Raw genomic sequence first — 20,861 nt, forward strand, 5'->3', positions numbered from 1 at the left:
AGCTCAGCTATGGCTCCTTGGATCCAGGGCTGAGTGACCAAAGGTGCTTCCCTTCCTTCTTCCAAATGGTCCCCAGTGAAGAAGCTCAGTATGATGGCATTGTTTGGCTACTCAGGAAGTTTGGGTGGAACTGGATTGGCCTCCTTGTTTCAGATGATGACAGTGGAGAAACCTTCCTTCGTACTCTCAGACCAAGGCTTTCCCAAAATAATCTTTGTATTTCTTGGACAGTGGTGATCCCACTAGTGACAACATATTTATCTCATGATCTTCTTAATCAAAAATTGAAACCAATTTTGTTTGCTCTCACAAGGAGGGAAATGAATGTGATTCTTGTCTACGGAGACAATCAGTCTCTAGAGGCTTTGAGGCTGGTTTTAATCTCCTGCGAGGTTTTCTTTATGTACCCTCTGGAGAAGGTGTGGATTACAACATCTCAATGGGATTTCACTGCAGTGCTGGCTGGAGACAAATTTCCTTCAAAATCTTTCAATGGCACCTTGTCATTTACACTCCATTCAAATTCAATTCCAGGGTTTCAGGACTTTCTACAGACTATAAATCCATGGCAGCCAAACCTTTATTTCATCCAGCAGTTCTGGGCCAGTGCATTCCTCTGTTCATTCCCGGATAACAACCGAATTGTGACAACTTGGGAACCCTGCACGGGGAGGGAGAAGCTGGAGAAACTCACTGGACCCGTGTTTGAAATGGAAATGTCCAGCCAGAGCTACACCATCTACAATGCCGTCCATGCAGTAGCACATGCTCTCCATAGCATGTATTCCTCAAGAACCAAACAAAAAGTACTGGGTGAGAGACAGATGCAGCCAAAAGTTCAGCCCTGGCAGGTACTGTCAACTACTCTCCTCAATGTTAGAAGCACAGGTGTTATTATTACTGGTTCATATGTTGCACAGCTGAGTCCTGGCATGGAGAAGAGGCCTTGGGGGGTTTTCCCTGGTGAGCTCTATCATTGGGAGGGACTTGATCTCAGTTAAAGACCACTTGCTTTGCATGCTGCACATTCAAAGCTTTTTAAATTAATCCATCCAGGATTCTCCTACTTGGGGATGTGCAAGGGGCAGGAGTATCCTTTGGTATCAAAACTGGGTTGAAACCTCGGATATATGCCCTGTAGCACTGTAGTAATTCAGAGCAGACAGTTCTGGGCTACAGAGAACAATTGTTTGACTTAGCACAAGGCAGTTGCATATGTTAATGGAGAAGGGTTTTGAATTACCCAGAATCTATGCCAAGTAGAAATTATACCAAGTCATGTCTCTTAATATTGGAACTGGAAAGGCTTACAGCTCAATGGCAGAACATCTGCTTTCATTCAGAAGGTCCCATGTTCAACCCCCAGCATCTCAAAATCATGCTGGGGAAGACTCTGAAACCCTAGAGAGCCAATAGCAACCAGTGTAGAAATGACTGGGCTATTTAGGGCAATGATTTCACTCACTGTAAGGCAGCTTTCAGTGTCCTATAACATACTGATGAATGGTAGTAAAAAGCCAAAGGTCCACTTGTCAAAGGGAAAAGAGAGAGTGTATTAGCCAACAAGGTCTGTGTCTTTTTTCCTCTTGCAATCTAGCTGCATTCCTTCCTGAAGAACATCCACTTCAACAACAGTGCTGGGGAAGAAATCTCTTTGGATGAGAAGGGGCAGCAGGCAGGTGGCTATGATCTCCTCAACTTGGTCACATATCCCAATGAGTCCTTCCAGAGAGTCCGAGTGGGGAGGGTAGACCCTCAGGCCCCCTCAGGAAAAGAGTTCACAGTGGATGGAAGTGCCATCGCATGGAATCCCAAGTTCAAGAAGGTGGGTTTGGCCATTTCTTTGTTTTGATCATCATCCATCATCATCATCTTTTATGAGAAGATCAGGAGATCCAGGAAAACAGAGATGGCTACAAAGGAGAAGTGTGAAGAGGCAAGCTCTGGTACTCTCTGATGAAATACTGTTTTTGTTACAACAAAAAAAAAATTTTTCCTTCCTTCATCTGAAGAAGTGTGCATGCACACGAAAGCTCATACCAAGAACTAACTTAGTTGGTCTTTAAGGTGCTACTGGAAGGAAAAAAAATTTTTTGTTTTGACTATGGCAGACCAACACGGCTACCTATCTGTAACTGTTTTTGTTACTTTATTCAAATTGGTTGCTCCAGAGCTAGTTTGAAGCTAATTTGGAGCTCAGGTTAAAGAACAAGGTCTTTCTGAGTGAGGAACTGGCAAGTGTTTAAAGCTCTTGAAAAGAGACTGTTGTGCTCCAAAATGCCTTGTTGGCAACAATCTTTGTTTGAGACTCAGTCCAGCCATGTGGAGCGCAGATAGGGGGAAAAATCATATACCACCTGAAGTTTGTGGTCACTAATGTTGATGGATGGAGTGCTGGTGATATTCTGTCCCAGTGATATCCTGTTGGTCTCCATCAGGCTGGTGGTGGGGCCAAAATCCATGCAGGCTTGGCCATAATGCATGGGATGAAAGCATCCAAAAGGCTAAGGAAAGGGCTAATGCTCAGAAGGCTATAGAATGCTGTGCTGTCATATGTCTGCTGCAATTGATTGGTGGGTGGATGGATTGATTGAATTTATATACCACTCTATGCCAGGAAGTCTCAGAGCAGTTCACAGAATAAAATCACCTTGGAGCTCGCAAAGCTGAAAGATGCAATATGAGATAAACCTTAAAAATTGGTGAAAGAAGAATGGAATGTTTAAATAATTATTTAGGGGACAAGGGCTCAACAAGGAAGACCTGGTTATGTTTAGAATGATACCGCATAGAGAAATGCTCCCTGATACCAAGATGAGGGATTCCTTTGGAATGCAGATAGAGAGAATTGATAAGAATAATGATCTGTTGTGAACTTGACGGAAGTGTACAATAGATGAGCTTTCCTGTTTTAGCTCATCTTCCTTTTTTCTTTTCTTTTTCTTTTTCTTTTTTTCTTTTTCCTTTTCTCTTTTCCCATAGTGGTTTATGTTTTATGCCATGTACTTTGATATTTTTTGTAGTTTTGTAGTTTTTTTATTTTTATTATTATTAAGGATTTTTTTGTAATTTTGTGGGGTTTTTTAAATAGTATTTATTAGGGTTTTAAGTTTACATAAAGGCAAAAGAAAAAACACCAAATTAAACAATAACAAAACAACACATCACAATTAAAAAACAGAAAAATAGAAACAATTAAAGACAACAAAAGAAAAAACAAATCGAACCTTCCCGTAACTTATCTTTCATTTGCTTGTTTCCCTGACCTCCTCACACCTCCCTTTTTTGTATTCTAAGTCAATTATCCAATTCAGCAAATCCTTTCCCTCTCTTCAAAATTTTTATCCTGAAAATTTATCTTTAACTTAATATAGGTTTACCTTCCCTCTTTTCACCAATTAACAGTCTATTTTTCTTAAATCTTTGTTACATTTTTGCTAAAATCACATAGATTCATTCCAACATCATTCTAACATTCATTAATTTTACAATGTTTCTTTAAATAATCTTTAAATTTCTTCCAATCTTCCTCCACCGACTCTTCTCCCTGGTCTCGGATTCTGCCAGTCATTTCCGCCAGTTCCATATAGTCTATCACCTTCATCTGCCATTCTTCCAGAGTGGGTAGATCTTGTGTCTTCAAATACTTTGCGATAAGTATTCTTGCTGCTGTTGTGGCATACATAAAGAAAGTTCTATCCTTCCTTGACACCAATTGGCCGACCATGCCCAGGAGAAAAGCCTCTGGTTTCTTCAGAAAGGTATATTTAAATACCTTTTTCATTTCATTATAGATCATCTCCCAGAAAGCCTTAATCCTTGGGCATGTCCACCAAAGGTGAAAGAATGTACCTTCCGTCTCTTTACATTTCCAGCATTTATTATCGGGCAAGTGATAAATTTTTGCAAGCTTGACTGGTGTCATGTACCACCTGTATATCATTTTCATTATATTCTCTCTTAAGGCATTACATGCCGTGAACTTCATACCTGTGGTCCATAACTGTTCCCAGTCAGCCATCATAATGTTATGTCCAACATCTTGTGCCCATTTAATCATAGCAGATTTAACCGTTTCATCCTGAGTATTCCATTTCAACAGCAAATTATACATTCTTGACAAGTTCTTAGTTTTGGAATCTAACAGTTCTGTTTCCAATTTTGATTTTCCCACCTGGAAGCCAATTTTTTTATCCAAATTATATGCCTCCTTTATCTGATAGTAATGAAGCCAATCTTGCACTCTATTTTTTAATTTTTCAAAACTCTGCAATTTTAATCTGTCTCCCTCTTGTTCCAAAATTTCCCAATATTTCGGTCATTTAGCCTCCATATTGAGCCTTCACTTCCATTGGTGACAGCCACCTTGGGGTTTTATTCTCAAGCAAATCCTTATATCTTATCCAAACATTAAACAGTGCTTTCCTGACAATATATGATTTTTTTGTAATTTTGGTTGTCTATATTTATATGTATTTGTTTAAAGCAAAATAAAGGTATTTTTTAAAAAAATCCATCTATAAAACCACAAACTACTTAATCAAAATCTTAAAAACCGAATAACCCCCCCCCCAAAAAAAACCTACAAAGATGTATTAATACAAGATGTAAGATGTATTAGAAACGTAAGTAACACCTACCTACATTGTATATTTTAATCTGCAAGTTCAAGTACACCAAGAAAAAATTAATTTTTATTTAAACTTTAAAAGAGAGTGTCTTGCATAGTTTTTTTGTGGAAGGAAAAGGGGAATGGGTCAAACGACCAGGGCTATCTTCCACATAACTCTGTAAATGGGAACTAGAGTTTAATTCCCATAAAATGGTTGGTGAAAACTTCCTTGGAGAGCACTGTCAAGGTTGTGTCACCTGCAGAGAACATCCAAAATATGTATAGCAACCTTATTAAATAGCTTTCATCACCAACAACCAGAACCTGCCTCTTCTTTGTCTCACTCATAATGGTTCTTCATTCCCTACTCCTGCACACCTAAGAAGAAGCAGCATCTGCTGCCGGCTCCTTATTTCAGCTCTCCTCTCCCTCCAGGAGGGAATCAGCATTGGGTTATGAGGAAACAATCGATCAAGAGGGAGAAGGTTGGCACTAGCTTCTCTTTGCCATTCAGACATGTGCTGGGCTGGCCAAATGGTTAAGTGACAGCACAAAGCATCTTTATAGGGGGGCCTGATGCTTGCCCAGGGAGCAAATGCTTGACAGCCATTCTCTAATTTCAGTCCTGAAAACCTTTCTGCTGCAAAGCAGACATAGATGACAATAAAATTTCTGGATAGAAGCAAGCTTATTCAATTCAAAATCCCTTGCTTGTCATTCCCATTAGATGCTGCCCATTTCCACCTGTGTTGGGAGCTGCCACCCTGGACAGAGTATGTTTCCCCAGCAGGGAAAACAAATATGTTGCTATGACTGTGTTCAGTGCCCTAAAGGGAGGATTTCAGTCCAGAAGGGTAAGTGAAGGAACCCAAGTCAACTGGAATTCCAATCTTCCTCTCCAGCATAGACATTCATGTCTTAGTCTTATTATGCCTGCTTATTTTCTGACATGGATGCCAAGCACATGGTTTATGTTACTGATACTTATTCTTCTTTAATCTCCCCTCCCCTTTGGACAGCCATTCTAGAGTATATTGTGTGAAATTACGTCCCCATGGGAGTAAGCACCATTGAAATCAGCATGACATCCATCTGGGTAGAAATGGTTAAGATTGCACGCCATAGATTTCCTTTTCTCTCCATTGAACCTGTAGCCAACAAATTTGCATTTTCTGTTATTTACAAGTAGTGAATTATCTCCTCTATTTTATCCACACAGTTCCAATACTTAGGAACAGTTATTTCTTGTCAAATATAGATTTGACAAGCTCCATTATGGAAAGTGTAAAAAAGAAACACTTGGGCTACAAGCCTTGAAATGCAAAGAGGTGCGGTTGGATGCAGAGATAGACATGTTTAAGGGGAAAAGACTGAAATCAATCAGTATACTCTAACCATGACAAATAAATATGAATGGATTTATTAGTACAGCTGAGATGCTGAGATGCTCAGAGAGGAACCATCAGTAATATGTTCTGTGTACAGCATAATAAACAGTACCAATAATATTAATGAGTATCACTTCCAGAAATGCTAAAAGCATGCTTCTCACTTTCAGATGCAGATCAGTGTGAGAAATGCCCAGATGATCACTACCCAAATGCCTTTCAGGACCAATGTATTCAAAAAAAAATAAGCTACCTATCCTATGAGGAGCCCTTGGGGGCAATTCTGGCCTCCTTGGCTCTCCTGCTTTCTCTGATCACAGTTGTTGTGATGGGGACCTTCGGTCTGCACTGGAACACTCCCATTGTCAAAGCCAACAACTGGGGCATCACCTGCACCTTGCTCTCTTCTCTGCTTCTCTGCTTTCTCTGCTCCTTCTTATTCATTGGCAGGCCTACGAAGGTGACCTGTGTCTTGAGGCAAACCGTCTTTGGCATCGTCTTCTCCATTGCTGTTGCTTGTGTGTTAGCCAAAACCCTCACTGTGGTTCTGGCATTCATGGTGACCAAGCCTGGGAACAGCCTGAGGAAATGGCTTGGGAAGAGGCTGGCAGGATCCCTTATCAGCTTCTGCTCTCTCATTCAAGCTGGCATCTGTCTTGGGTGGCTGGCATCCTCTCCCCCATTCCCAGAGTTTGACCTGCACTCCCAGGATGGGCAGATCATAGTGCAGTGCAATGAAGGCTCTGACATCATGTTCCACCTTATTCTCGGCTACATGGGTCTTTTGGCCATTGTGAGCTTCTCTGTGGCTTTCTTTGCCAGGAAGTTGCCTGATACTTTCAATGAAGCCAAGTTGATTACCTTCAGCATGCTGGTCTTCTGCAGTGTTTGGCTGTCCTTTGTCCCCACTTATCTGAGCACCAAAGGGAAATACATGGTGGCTGTGGAGATCTTCTCCATCTTGGCCTCTACTGCTGGCTTACTGGGTTGCATCTTCCTCCCTAAAATCTTCATCATTATACTTAGACCTGAGATGAACAGTAGAGAGAGGTTAGTAAGGAAGAAGGATTACCATAGTTGAGAAGGTGAAAGAGATGCCATTAGCCAGAGACCTTAATTTGTGGCAAGGAGATGTTATTTCCTTTGTTTTTATTTTGATCATCATTTCTTTGTTTGTATGTTCCATGTGCCATCCAAGGAGCACATAATTCTCCCTCTCTTGCTATTGTTTTCTCAACAACTCTGTGAAGAAGCTTAGATTGAGAGATGGCATCTGACCCATGGCTGAATGGGGATTTCAACCCTAGTTTCCCAGGGCCTTGGACAACACACTCATCGCTGCACATTAAGCTGGGGCCATGGGGTAGTTATGCTTCTTTTGTAAACTTTGCTAAATATCTGCATTTTTGGCCTGCATTTCTATACCCTCAAAAGACACACACAGGCCAAGTAAGGAAAATTAACCCTCTGCTCACCTGCTGCTGAGCAGAATATGCAATGCTGTTACTTACTGTGATCTACTTCTCCAGAGTGTTGTCTGTGTGGAGAAACATGAGAATTGATTCAGGCCCAAATCCAGGTCAGGCCTTCCTCAGGTCAGGTTGTGGCTAATGTTTTCAATGTCCCTTCATTTTTAAATGCAAATACTTATTTTCCTTATGTTTATATATTTGTACATTAAATTCATGTTACCCTAATCACAACGTCCAACTGTTTTATGTGGGTTCTGTGATTGTACTAATATTTCAGATTTACAGTACAATTGTGCTTACCTATCAAAAACAGGTTATATTTGGGGAGTGAACAGTGAAAAATAGAATACCATAAATTTTGCATTAAATATATTGAAGACTGATATGGATTTATGGACACAACAATGTCCTGAAATCCAGGCACCTTGTTGCTGTGGAGTGTGAAGGCCAGTGTTCCATTTAGGAATTTTGCTGTGAATTTTCCTGTAGTAAAAGTAACTGTAACACCCCACTGGGCTGTTATAGTCCATACCTTCTCCATTGGATGTATAACCTTTTCATAAATTCCTAGAAGTATTCTCAGACCCTCCATAGACTGAACATCCTCATACATAAGAACCACATTGATTTTGTCCAAGGAGAAGGATTTCAGCAAAGGACTTAATATTAAATGTTGGAATTCTGTGTGTCATAGCAATGCAAATGTCCCTCTTGAACAGCTTTGGTTTTTAGTGTTTTAAGAAACATTTCACCACTATCATCATCTGATATGATGAGGCCAATCCAATTCCATCCAAAATATTCCAGGAGCTGAACAATGCCATCAAACTGTGGGTTTTCATTTGGAACCATTCGAAAGAGAGAAGGGAACTGAGTTTTATCACCCAACACTGGGTCAAAAGAAACATAAGTCAGCTAAAAGGGGAAAAAACACAGAAATATTGGGAAGTTGATTATTATATATGTAAAAAGTCCAGCCCTCTCAAACTTCTGCATCCAATCATTGCATAACTCAATTATTTATTAAAGCCATCCCTCATATTCATGTTATTTATTTGCATTCACAATCAGAAAGGTAGAAACCTTACTAAAATATTTGTTCTATTTTATGTCTCTTATCATTGTTGTTTCCTTTTTCCAAAACCATAATTATATAGTTTGTCCTTCATCTAATTGAATCGCCAACTAATATTATAGACCAAATGTTATAATTTTAGGAGAAATACCCTAATGGCAGTCAAAAAGGAGAGATGGAAAACAATTACTCTTTGGCTGGGGTAAAGCTCAGCTTGGGAGAAGGTGGGTAAGGGAGAGTTTTGGTACTCTTGCATTTAAAGGAATGATGGGCTGTTTACGGGACCCTACTCAGTTGCCCAAGTAGACTCTCTGAATATTACAAGTTGTGATAGGGACACACATTTTTTGTTGGTATCCTTCTGTATTGAGAGACAATGGAAGACTGCACCACTAGTCAGCTCCAGAATATGGAGACTCACACCTGTGGAAACTTGTAAGTATTCAAGATGTTGGCCAACTGGATGGTGTTCTGAGAGGTCAGATCACCAATGATGCCTATGAGCTTCTTCTCCCTGGCACAGTTGTAATTGAGGGGATTCCCTTCTCCTGTGAAGAGTAGATGAAAAATAGACCAAACCACTCTTTCTGGATTAAAAGCATTCTCCTGTATGTTTGAGCCCAGAGTAATGTTGGGGAGCAAGTTGTCATTTCTGTTGATTTCATGAATGGCATATACAAAGGCAATGATGTGCTGATAGTGTTTAGAGAATATCCTGCAATGAAATGTTAATGTAATTTAGATCCCCACAATCTTCTGTAAGAGAAATATGTGCATTTAATTTTCATGAAAACACAGCTGCCAGTCCAAATCCACCAGGTATTATTCAGAAAGGACAGAGAAATTTTTACCTATCCTTTAACTATAAAGGTTCCAAACTGAAGTTTGTGTTTGATTACTCATCAGAGCTCCATCTGACACAACTACCAATCACTTTCATGGCCCCTATTTTTCTCACATATATTAATTTGATAGAGTCTTTATAGGCTAACTATAACTCAGCAGAAAGTATTGCATTGAATCCAGCTGTTAGCTATTCTCTGCAGGGCCTCCAGCTAGTGACAGCACATCTAGAATAAGCTGAGCACAATCACAGTAATTTTGACAATTGCAGTTCAGATAATCACATTTCTTGAAGTTCTCAAGTCCCTGCACAATCAGAGGAAATGCTCTTAAAGGCTCCCAACACAGCCAAAGTCTGCTCTTCATGCAGAAATGATAGGGTTTAATAAGCCTTGTGAGAATCAAAGTGCAAAGGTCTCTGAACAGATGACTACTAATATCAACTTCTGGGAGTAAATTTTTACAAAGGCTGCTGGGTGACCTGCACCCCTATAACATATAAATAATAAAATAAAATAAAATTGTTATTTTATTTGCATATATGGATAGTGGTACCTTTGTTTTCCACTGCCCCTCCATGGAACTTAAAGTGGTATTCTCCTTCCAATATGATCCTCATACCAATCCTTTGATGCAGGCTTGACTGAGAAGCTGAAAAAAGCAACAGCAACCCTGACCTTCTTTGGCTCCTGTGTACCACCTATTGAAGTTGGACTGGGAGGGGATGAACCCCCTTCCCTTGTCTTCCCCTTATTTCAGCTGAACTTCCCTCAAGATCCACATCTTGCAGGATTGGCTAACCCATGACATGAGGTGAGGTGAGGTGAGCTATCTGTCAAGACCTAAAGCTCTCTGTCCCTCAATGCAGTTTGCATTATTTCAGCTACTGCAATGGAAGACTTGGTCCTTTCACTTTAAGAAAATTGCCTCTGTGCCTGGAAGCACTCCATAAAGTCATCATTGTTGCAGACTCCAGTCACATTCAAAGTAGCCTTTTCAAATACACAAAATAAGCTTTTATCCCTTTAGGCAGGGGTCCAAATAGACACCTTTCCCATATTCAAACCTTTCCCCGCTTAATCCCCATGGATGGCCAGTGATAAGTACCCATCTCCTGGAACACAGTAAAATAACTTCTACCTTCCCAGTAGACCACCGAATATTTCCTCTGGATGGTGGGGGGTGGTGGGGGGGGGAATCATATAAAAGGTCCTTTTGTGATCTAATTGTGTGAAAACGTTTAAAGAAAGAATACCAAACTGTAGCCTTTTTTATTTTAAATAAACCATTTTCATAACAACAAATTTTAATAAAGCATACTTTAATAAAATAGATACATTCATTTTTATGGTTGGATGGCTTATATTTTTATATATGTGTATGTATGTGTATGTGTATGTATGTATGTATGTATGTATGTATGCATGTATGTATTTATATGTATTGTAGCTATCATGTGAGATGACCACTGAGTTTAAAACACATTAGAAAGCCTGAGGAAATAAATTTGCTTCGTTCGCTGCCTTTCCCATTTTTTCCTCATGGCATTTTATTTCCTTCAAGAAATAAAGAAATCTGAAAGTTTAAGCGTCATCTTTCTTTTTCTTTCCTATCTGTTCTCTGGTGTTCAGATCAGGTCTCATTAAAATAATATAGCACTTGGGAAGGAAGATACAACCTAATAAACCAGAACTAGAGACTAAGATGGAGAAGATCTCCACAGCCACCATGTATTTCCCTTTGGTGCTCAGGTAGGATGGAACAAAAGACACCCAAACACTGCAGAAGACCAACATGCTGAAGGTAATCAACTTGGCTTCATTGAAAGCATCAGGTAACTTCCTGGCCAAGTAAGCCACAGTGAAGCTGATGATGGCCAAAAGACCCATGTAGCTCAGGACAATGTAAAACATCGTATCTGAGCCTTCGTTGCATTGCACTATTATTTGTCCCATCTGGGAGTGTGTGTCCAACTCAAGGAATGGAGGAGAGGTTACCAGCCATACAACACAGAGGCCAATTTGAATAAGGGAACAGAGAATGATGACTGACATTGCCAGTCTCTTCCCAACCCATTTCCTCATCTTGTTTCCAGGCTTAGTAGCAATGAATGCTAGAACCACAGTGATGGTCTTGCCCAACACACAAGAAACTGCAATGGAAAATATGGTTCCAAAAACTGTTTGCCGGAGAAGGCAGGTCACTTTCTGAGGTTGGCCAATGAAGAGGAAGGAGCACAGAAAGGAAAGAAGCAGAGAGGACAGCAGGATACATGTGATGCTCCAGTTGTTGGCTTTGACAATGGGTGTGTTGTGGTGCTGAATGAAGCTCCCCATCACCACAACCGTGATAATGGAAAAGAAAAGGGCAAAGGATGCCAAAACTGCCCCCAAAGGTTCTCCATAGGATAAGAAGGTGACAGTTCTGGAGATGCATTGATTCTTTTCCTCATTTGGATATTGATCTTCTGGGCACTTCTCACATTGGTCCGCATCTGAAATTAACGTTCCAAATATTATCTAATACGCAAATATTTTTCAGCTTTATCTGAGATATTTTACTCTTCATTGTGCCACTCATAACATGCCATTGACCTTCAATGGTCAAACGTTGTTCAGCATCACTGAAGAATCATGTGATAAAACTGAATATAAGGTAGCTGAACTGATCTCCTTCAATATTTTCCATTAGGGATAAGATAAACTCATATTTGCAATCTGTGTTTTAAATCATCTCGTTCCAATACAACGGATTCCCCAAAAAATCTGCCATTCCAGAATGAAGCAAGATTTACTGGCATTGACAAGGTTCAATATGCCTCTCTGCATGTCTGCTGTGATCACAGTGAAACAGCATCAAGGGCTTAAAGGTATTTATAGTGAAATACTCTAGGTGTTGCTCCAATATTATTTTGGTTACAGACCCTTCTCATTATGGTTGTTGGATTTCATGGGGATCCTGAGTTGGGGGCCCTCAAGGCCAGAGAGGACCCTGCCACTTAAATAATGTGCCATGGGGCAAATAGCAGCACCACTTCTTGGCGACATACGTAATATAGCCTACAGTCCTTTTGTTGCCTACACCAATTCAAGATGAATATCTATCCTGGAGCAGGAGTGTGGAAGCTTTGGTCCTCCAGATGTCATTGGACTAAAACTCATTTTAGCCCCAGCCAAGGATGATGTCACTGTAGTTGAGCAACATCTCTAGATGTCTATGGGTTCTCCTCCCCAATTACAGAGGATAAAATGTAGACTGAAATGCAAAGCATTTGCCATTCCCTGCCCCCCCTCCCCGCAGGCAACATAGCTTCAATATTCACATCCTTACCAATATGAACTGAAATCCTTCCTTCAGGACACTGAGTGCAACCATAGCAACATACTTGTTGCCCCTGCTGGACGATTCTGCTGTATCCAGGGTGGCAGCTTTCAACACATTTGGCACGAGGTGTCTTCTAATGGTAACCACAAGTTATAATGGTTATGGTGGAAATAACCTGGTTTTCTCCACATCCCTTCTGTATAGAAGGCAGTGTTTGAAGGGGTGTGGGATGCCATCCCAGTTATTTTCATGAGCATTAGTGTGGGTTGATTAGTCCATCCTCATGAAAATAATTGGGATAGCATCCCACACTCCTTCAAGTAGCCAACAGTTACAGTGTTACTATCAGGTGGGCCAAAGCTCAGAATGAGCTCAGACATGCAAGAGAGATAATGAATGAATGAATGAATGAATGAATGAATGAAGCTTCCTTTGGCTATGTCTGAAGCAATAGGAAGACACACAAGTGGTAGGTCCTCTGTGTGCAGAAAGCATTATACTGTCAATTCCTATACCATCAGTGGTACTGTGGTACCTCGGGTTACATACGCTTCAGGTTACATACGCTTCAGGTTACAGACTCCGCTAACCCAGAAATAGTACCTCTGATTAAGAACTTTGCTTCAGGATGAGAACAGAAATTGTGCTCCGGCGGCGCGGCGGCAGCAGCAGCAGGAGGCCCCATTAGCTAAAGTGGTGCTTCAGGTTAAGAACAGTTTCAGGTTAAGAGCGGACCTCCAGAACGAATTAAGTACTTAACCCGAGGTACCACTGTATATCAATGTAAGAATTTTACAGTCGGATAATATTAGGCCCATGCACTCTAGTCAAATGTTATTTCAATTCCCAGATGACTACAGGTCTCATTTTGTACAAGCAACACACAGTGGGAAAGGCAAGAAGATGCAATTTCACTCCCATTCCACAGATATGGAGGGAATAGGGGGTCTTGTTTGATACCAGTGGTTGTAAGCTCTGCTGCTATATTATTCAGAGCTAGTAATAGCACAGGAAAGGGTAAAGAACTGGGTACATTTGCAGGGTTTCTGTTTATAGTCAATCCATATCATTTATGTAGTAATTTATTCTTTAGCCATAAAAATGATGCTTTACCTGATTAAACTTGTGATTCCACACAATGTTTCTTCCATTGATTATGAACCTTTTGCCTCCAGGATGCTTCGGGTCCATCCTTCCAACAAGGAGTCTGCGGAAGGATTTATTGTGGAACATGACCCAGTTGACAATATCATATCCAGCTGCTACATCCCCATTCTCATCAAAAAATATTTCTTCCCCAGCACTATTGTTAAAGCGGACATTTCTCAGAAATGGGCGAAGCTAGAGGAGAAGGGGGGAAAGTTTAGAAAACAGGTCCCAGAGTCTGCAATAGGGATGGAACATTCCTGAGCAACAGGGCACTGGTTTGCATTCAGAAGACCGAGGGATCAGCAAATCTGTCAATTGTGGTTTCTTTTTCTCTCTTTTTTTTTAATCTGAAGTTTCCCCCAAAGTCCTCATGAGTACCCAACAGCATTTTAGTGCAAATCTCCCAATAATCACACTTTTGCATGCAATTTTACCAACTGGACACATTTTTGCAAAATAAAAATGTTCCTGATATAATGCAACTTGTATTTTCACTAATATATACATATATACACATATAGATATGCACACATTACTCTTGTATATACATTTTTGTACATTTTACCGTACTTAGTTGGAAAACTGCATTGCACCATGTTTAGAAGTGCAAATGTTGAAGGGTGGCAGTGTTTTGGTTTGCACAGAGTTTAGAGAAAGTATGAATTAGGTCGGCTCACCTTTAAATGTGAATTGAATTAAATTTATCCTCCATCCCTAATAACATGCCAGGTTCAATCCCTGGCATCTTCAGGGGGAGTTGCAAAAGTCTCCCATCTGAAACCTTGAAGAGCCACTGTTGGCCAGAATGGACAGTATTCACTCATTCTAGATGAGTGGTACGACTCAGTAGGACAGCTTACTATATTCCTTGACTTTGCCACATAGTGTCCTTTTGTATTACAGTACCTACTTGCCACTATATTAACATCACTGAATGTGAATTTGAAATAATTTGTAGTTTGAAAAATGCCACACTTTTAAAAATCTACAAAAAGGGACAGATGGACACTACCAAACATATGAATGAGTGCACTAGGAAAATCTACTCAGGTAGCTTCCAAGTGTGACTACCTTGAGAAGATGATGCACCAGAGTTCCTGGTTTATGATATTTCACATGAGAAATTACTCTATAAGGGTGGACATTGAAGGTGGCCACATTCGTACATAAAGACCTTCTCATGTGAATATCCAACTGGACTACAATGCATATGGCGAGGTTAAGTAATGACTGTTTCTAAACTGCAGTAAGTTAAAGCTGTTTTCAAACTGAAACAATCCCATGTAAAATCATAGCATCATAGAAACTTAGAGTTGGAAGGAACCCAAGAGTCATTTAGTCTCAACTAAAGAATCCATGGGACACGGGTGGCACTGTGGTCTAAACCACTGAGCCTAGGGCTTGCTGATCAGAAGGTCGGCGGTTCGAATCCCCGCAACAGGGTGAGCTCCTGTTGCTCGGTCCCTGCTCCTGCCAACCTAGCAATTCGAAAGCATGTCAAAGTGCAAGTAGATAAATAGGTACCGCTCCAGTGGGAAGGTAAAGGGCGTTTCCGTGCGCTGCTCTGGTTCGCCAGAAGCGGCTTAGTCATGCTGGCCACATGACCCGAAAGCTGTACGCCGGCTTCCTCGGCCAATAAAGCGAGATGAGCACCGCAACCCCAGAGTCAGTCACGAGGGGACCTAATGGTCAGGGGTCCCTTTACCTTTACCTTTAAAGAATCCATAACAGAAGGCCATCCAACCTCTGTTTAAAAATATCCAATAAAGGAGAGTCCAGAACCTCCTAAGGAAGACTGTTCCACTGTCGAACAGCTCTTACTGTCAGGAAGTTTTTCTGTGTGTTTAGTTCGAATCTCCTTTCTTGTAACTTTAAGCTACAGTATGGGTTTGAGGCCTATCTTCCAGAGCTGGAGAAAACAAGCCTGCTCTATCTTCCATGCGACAGCCTTTTAGATATTTGAAGATGGCTATCATATCTCCTCTCATTTTCCTCTTTTCCAGGCTAAACATACCTAGTTCCTTCAACCTTTCCTTATACAGTTTGATTCAAATAGTAAAAGAAGAAAAGCAGAAGGGAGCACTGAAAAGAGGAGGACATACGAGGAGCCCATCATTAGTTTTTGAATTTGATACACTGGGGCAGTGTCAATACTGCACAAGCAAACATTTCAGGTTTGAGATAAGTGAAGATCATGGTATAACATCCTGTCAAAATGGAAATGTCGCTGCTCCTTTAGAGTTCAGTGGTACCACGGGTTACATACGCTTCAGGTTACAGACTACGCTAACCCAGAAATAGTACCTCGGGTTAAGAACTTTGCTTCAGGATGAGAACAGAAATCATGCAGCGGTGGTGCAGCAGCAGGAGGAGGCACCATTAGCTAAAGTGGTGCTTCAGGTTAAGAACAGTTTCAGGTTAAGAACAGACCTCCAGAACGAATTACCATATTTTTTGCTCTATAAGACTCACTTTTTCCCTCCTAAAAAGTAAGGGGAAATGTGTGTGCATCTTATGGAGCGAATGCAGGTTGCACAGCTATCCCAGAAGCCAGAACAGCAAGAGGGATCGCTTGTTTTCGCTGCGCAGCGATCCCTCTTGTTGTTCTGGCTTCTGAGATTCAGATATTTTTTTTTCTTGTTTTCCTCCTCCAAAAACTAGGTGTGTCTTATGGTCTGGTGCGTCTTATGTAGCAAAAAATATGGTAAGTTCTGAACCTGAGGTACTACTGTATTGAAGAATTTTACAAAATCTCCAAATTATTAAAAATCCTTTTTCATACCATTTCCTGTTGAATGTTCCTCAATGTATCAGTGAACTTAATTTTGTTTTTGGATGCGGTAACAAAAAAATGCTGATTGAAAACTGCTGCAAAATGATGTTACGGGCCGTTGGTTATGGCACAAATTATTAGAAAGTTGCTGAATCCAAGCTCATTTAATACTACGTCATTGCATTTTGAAAGCGCGAACTCAGTTTTGCTCCATTGATGTATTTACTGATTCATTCAATTTTGTTCAATTTCTCATATCAAAGTGAAGAAGATTCTTTTAAAAAACTATTTAAAGGTATGTTTTTCAGGCATCAGAAATCTAGCATATACAAAGCATAAAGGAGCTATATGTTTTGCGGATTGCATTTGAAATACTTCCACAATTGCCTTCATCACTGAGGGAGTGGAGAGGCTCATACGCAGCTATTGGCTGGCATCTGAGTCCTAAAGCTCACACATAGTTCATTGCATTTGACTGGTAATAAACACAAGCCGTATGTTACCTGCCATGGTTGAACATTCAGAAGATCTCCTATAGCTTTGTGTTTAATTTTTGATGAGTACATGGCATGGAGAGCATGTGCTACAACGTGGACAGAGTTGTAGATACTGTAGCTCTGGCCAGTCATTTCCATTTCAAACACAGCTCCAGGGAGGCCCCCCAACTTTTCCTTTCCAGTGCAGTTTGTCATATATACATAATACTTTGGGAGTGAGCAGGCAAACGCACTGCACCAGAATTCCTGGATGAAATAAATTGAAGACTCATATGGATTTATGTTCTCAATAAAATCATGAAACCCTGGAACTACGTTTTTGTGGAGTGCAAAGGACAAAGTACCATTGAGGGATTTTGCTGGAAATTTATTCCAAGTTAAAATAGCTGTGAAATCCCACTGAGATGTTATGAGCCAAACTTTCTCCATTGGTCGCAGATGAACAAATTCACTGTAATCTAAGACTATTTGTAAACCAGCCATAGAGTGAGCATCTCCGTAAACAACTATTACACTGATGTTATTTAACTGGAGCACAAAACTTATCCTTTCATAGTATTTTTTACAGTTTTCGGGTGTGTGACTTATCACTATTGGAACTGATTGTATTACAGCAACACAAATACCACTCTGAGAGAGCTTTGGTCTCATAGTCTGAATAAATGTTTCTCCACTGTCATCATCTGAGGTGAGAAGGCCAATCCAGTTCCATTCAAAATAATTCAGTAGCTGGACAATCCCATCATATTGGGGGTTTTCATTTGGAGCCATCCGGAAGAAAGAAGGGAACTGGGTTTTATCACTCATCACAGGGTCAAAGGAGCCATAAGTTAGCTAATAACAATAAGAATATAGGTATGGTTAAAACTGCAAAACTATATGCTGTCTTTGAACAAACAAAAAGTACAGCTTGAATTTGCACGATTTTATATTCCAGCAAATATCATTGGTGCAATCTAGGTTCACACACAAAGTAGATTATGAGCAGGAAGCTGGAGAAACACAGTCTCAAGCCTAGGAAAAAATGGACTAGGGATAGCTAAGGTCCTCTTCTTCCAAGAAACCTATAGGAATTATGAGATGTGTTCTACAGAACCCTGCTGAGAGGATCCATTAGAGTTCTTGACCCTTTAATTTCTGAGACGACCACAAGAGGGGTGTTGGAAGAGAACATCCACAGGTCAATTGCATCTATACTACAACTCTGCATAAAAAACTGAAGACATACCTGTGGAATTTTGTAGGTATTTAAGATGTTGGCTATCTGTATTGAGCTTTGGGAGGTGAGCCCACCAATAATAGCCATTAATTTCTTCTCCCTGCCACATTTGTAATTGTAGGGATCTCTATGTCCTGTGAAGAGAAGATCCAGAGTGGCCCAATAGGTAAACATGGTATGAAATGCGTTGTCATAGATATCTGATACCAGTGTGGTGTTTGGTAAGAGGCGATTATTCTTGTTGACCTCTTGAATGGCAAAAACAAAGGCAAGGACATGCTGGTAGTTTTTTGGCATTAACCTGGAATGAGATTTCCACAGGTCATTACATTTAAACTACTTACAGATACAAAAGAGAGAGTTGGCGTCTCCCTGCCTGATTTGAAATTGTATTATGAAGCTTCTTGCCTTTGTTGGTTAAGGGACTGGATTTTGTTGGAGAACACAGATCTATTAGATCTGGAAGGATTTGGTAACAGATTCGGATGGCAAGCATATTTATGGTATGATAAGGTAAAAGTTCATAAAGGATTCATAAAGTTCATAAAGGTGCGGGATAGATATAAGAATTTATCAGAACATAAGACACCATGGTGGCTATCGCCTCTCAAGGCAATGAGTGTGAAAAAAATATGAGTAAAAAATGGGCCACCTATGAGCAATTAGTGAAGGAGATGGATAAGCAATGGAAATTAAAACCATACAAGGAGGTTAAAGGTTTTGTGAATGACTGGTTGCATTATCGTCAAATTAATGAAATGTTTAAAGATGGTAAAAAGAAAAATGGATTTGGATATATAAAATTGAGATTTGAATTAGAATTATGAAATAATAAAGTTAAAATATTATCTAAAATGTATAAATTATTATTGAAATGGCTTTTGAAAGATGAAGAAGTTAAATCAGTTATTGGGCAAAAGATATTGGTCAAAATACACAGTTAGAAGATTGGGAAAAATTATGGAAAGTGGGAATAAATATTGTTAAGCAAAACATTATTGCTGATCTGATTTAAATAACTCAAGAGATTTACCAGTTGATCCTAATTTACCTTCTCCCTGCCTTACTCTACAGACCTGAGATTACTCAGTGTGTTTTGCCTGCTCCAGCAGAGTAAATAAGCTAGAAGCCTGCAGAATTAGTGTATGTTCCTCCATGTACATGCAAGATTAGCCCTCCCATGATCTTTGATTGCTGTATTTTTTGTAGATGGTGGCTGAATGTGGGGAGAGGTGCTACCCGTGTGTCTGATGTGATATGAAATCTCAACTGTGATCTTTTAAAGGCCCATTCAGACATGTAAATCATCAACTGATGCTGCAGGCAGTGAAAGATGAAGAACATTGTCTGAATTCTACACTTGAAAGCTTTATACTCGAGGTTTAGTTCAGAGCAGGACAGAATTTGATAAATGTGAATAGCTTTATCGAAAAAAGCAAATCAGCCTTTTTTAAAAAAAGACAGAACAACTTACCAAGACATTGGGTTGGACTCTGGCTTAGCCTTATAGTTGAACAGAAACATTTCAGCAAGTCGCACAGAAACAAATTCCCCAATGACAATATTATCTCTGGAGTTAGAAAAACTGTTTTGAACTTTTTCTTGTGCACTGTAAGTAGAGTTCAAACTCTGGCTGCACGCAGGAGGCAAGAGGAGGAGAAGCAGAAGGAGCAGTAGCAAAACAATTCTGAATGCCAGCAAATGTCTTCCCCACTCCCAGCTGTGTACCTGCATTTTCCCCTACACATCACTGTTGCAATCAACAACTGTCTTTATAGGAATTGCAGGAACCCATCCACAAAGGACTAAGAACCCTGTACTAATATACAGATGACACAGACCTTTGCTAGGAACTTCCTAGATCTGTGGAGGATTTTTCATCATCAAACCAATGAATAAACAAATTCCAACCTGGGCATTGGGTCTAAGGGATGAAGTCACAAAGTTCTATTTAACAGCACACTGCCTGCCTCAGATTAATTCCTCTTCTCTCTGTAGCATGCATTGATCTGGCAAGAATCTTTATACACTGTGTAATGTATAGCAAAGTGTAAGCTACTGTGCTGAATCTTATGTTTATCTTCTTAATTCTGACTAGCCATAAAGTGTTAATGAGAAGCAGAGTTCAGTTATAGTGATTTTGATTATTATAGGGCTCATAATCACCTTTCCCAAGGGTGTAAGTCCCTACACAACTAGAGAAAACATATTTCTGGGATCTGAACATACTAGTTAGGACCTGCTTTCCACTGAGGGAGTGACAGGTCTTAGTTAACTCTAATGCAACCATGATGCATGCTGGGTAGATAGATCACAAGTGGCCTATGCGTTGTGGGAAGAAAGATGCCAAAAAAAGGAAAGGCGCATAGAAAACTAGTCTAGGACCTTACAAAGTAATCCTAACCCAAGTTAGGCAGCAGTAGGGTGTAACAGAGTAATTTATGCTTCTTCTTTCACCTCAATATTCAGTCCAGTCACTTCCCCATTATGCCTCTAGGAGTCCAAGTGC

At 40.2% G+C, this 20,861-nt stretch overlaps 1 protein-coding gene across 1 annotated transcript in view; it reads left to right on the top strand.

Moving 5' to 3' along the window:
• The window catches only part of METTL17 (methyltransferase like 17), a 151,298-nt gene that overhangs the window by 119,463 nt on the left and 10,974 nt on the right, over positions 1 to 20,861 (top strand). The window lies entirely within an intron of this gene.

Source organism: Podarcis filfolensis (assembly GCF_964270895.1).
Source record: "Podarcis filfolensis genome assembly, chromosome: 13".
Lineage (NCBI taxonomy): Eukaryota > Metazoa > Chordata > Lepidosauria > Squamata > Lacertidae > Podarcis > Podarcis filfolensis.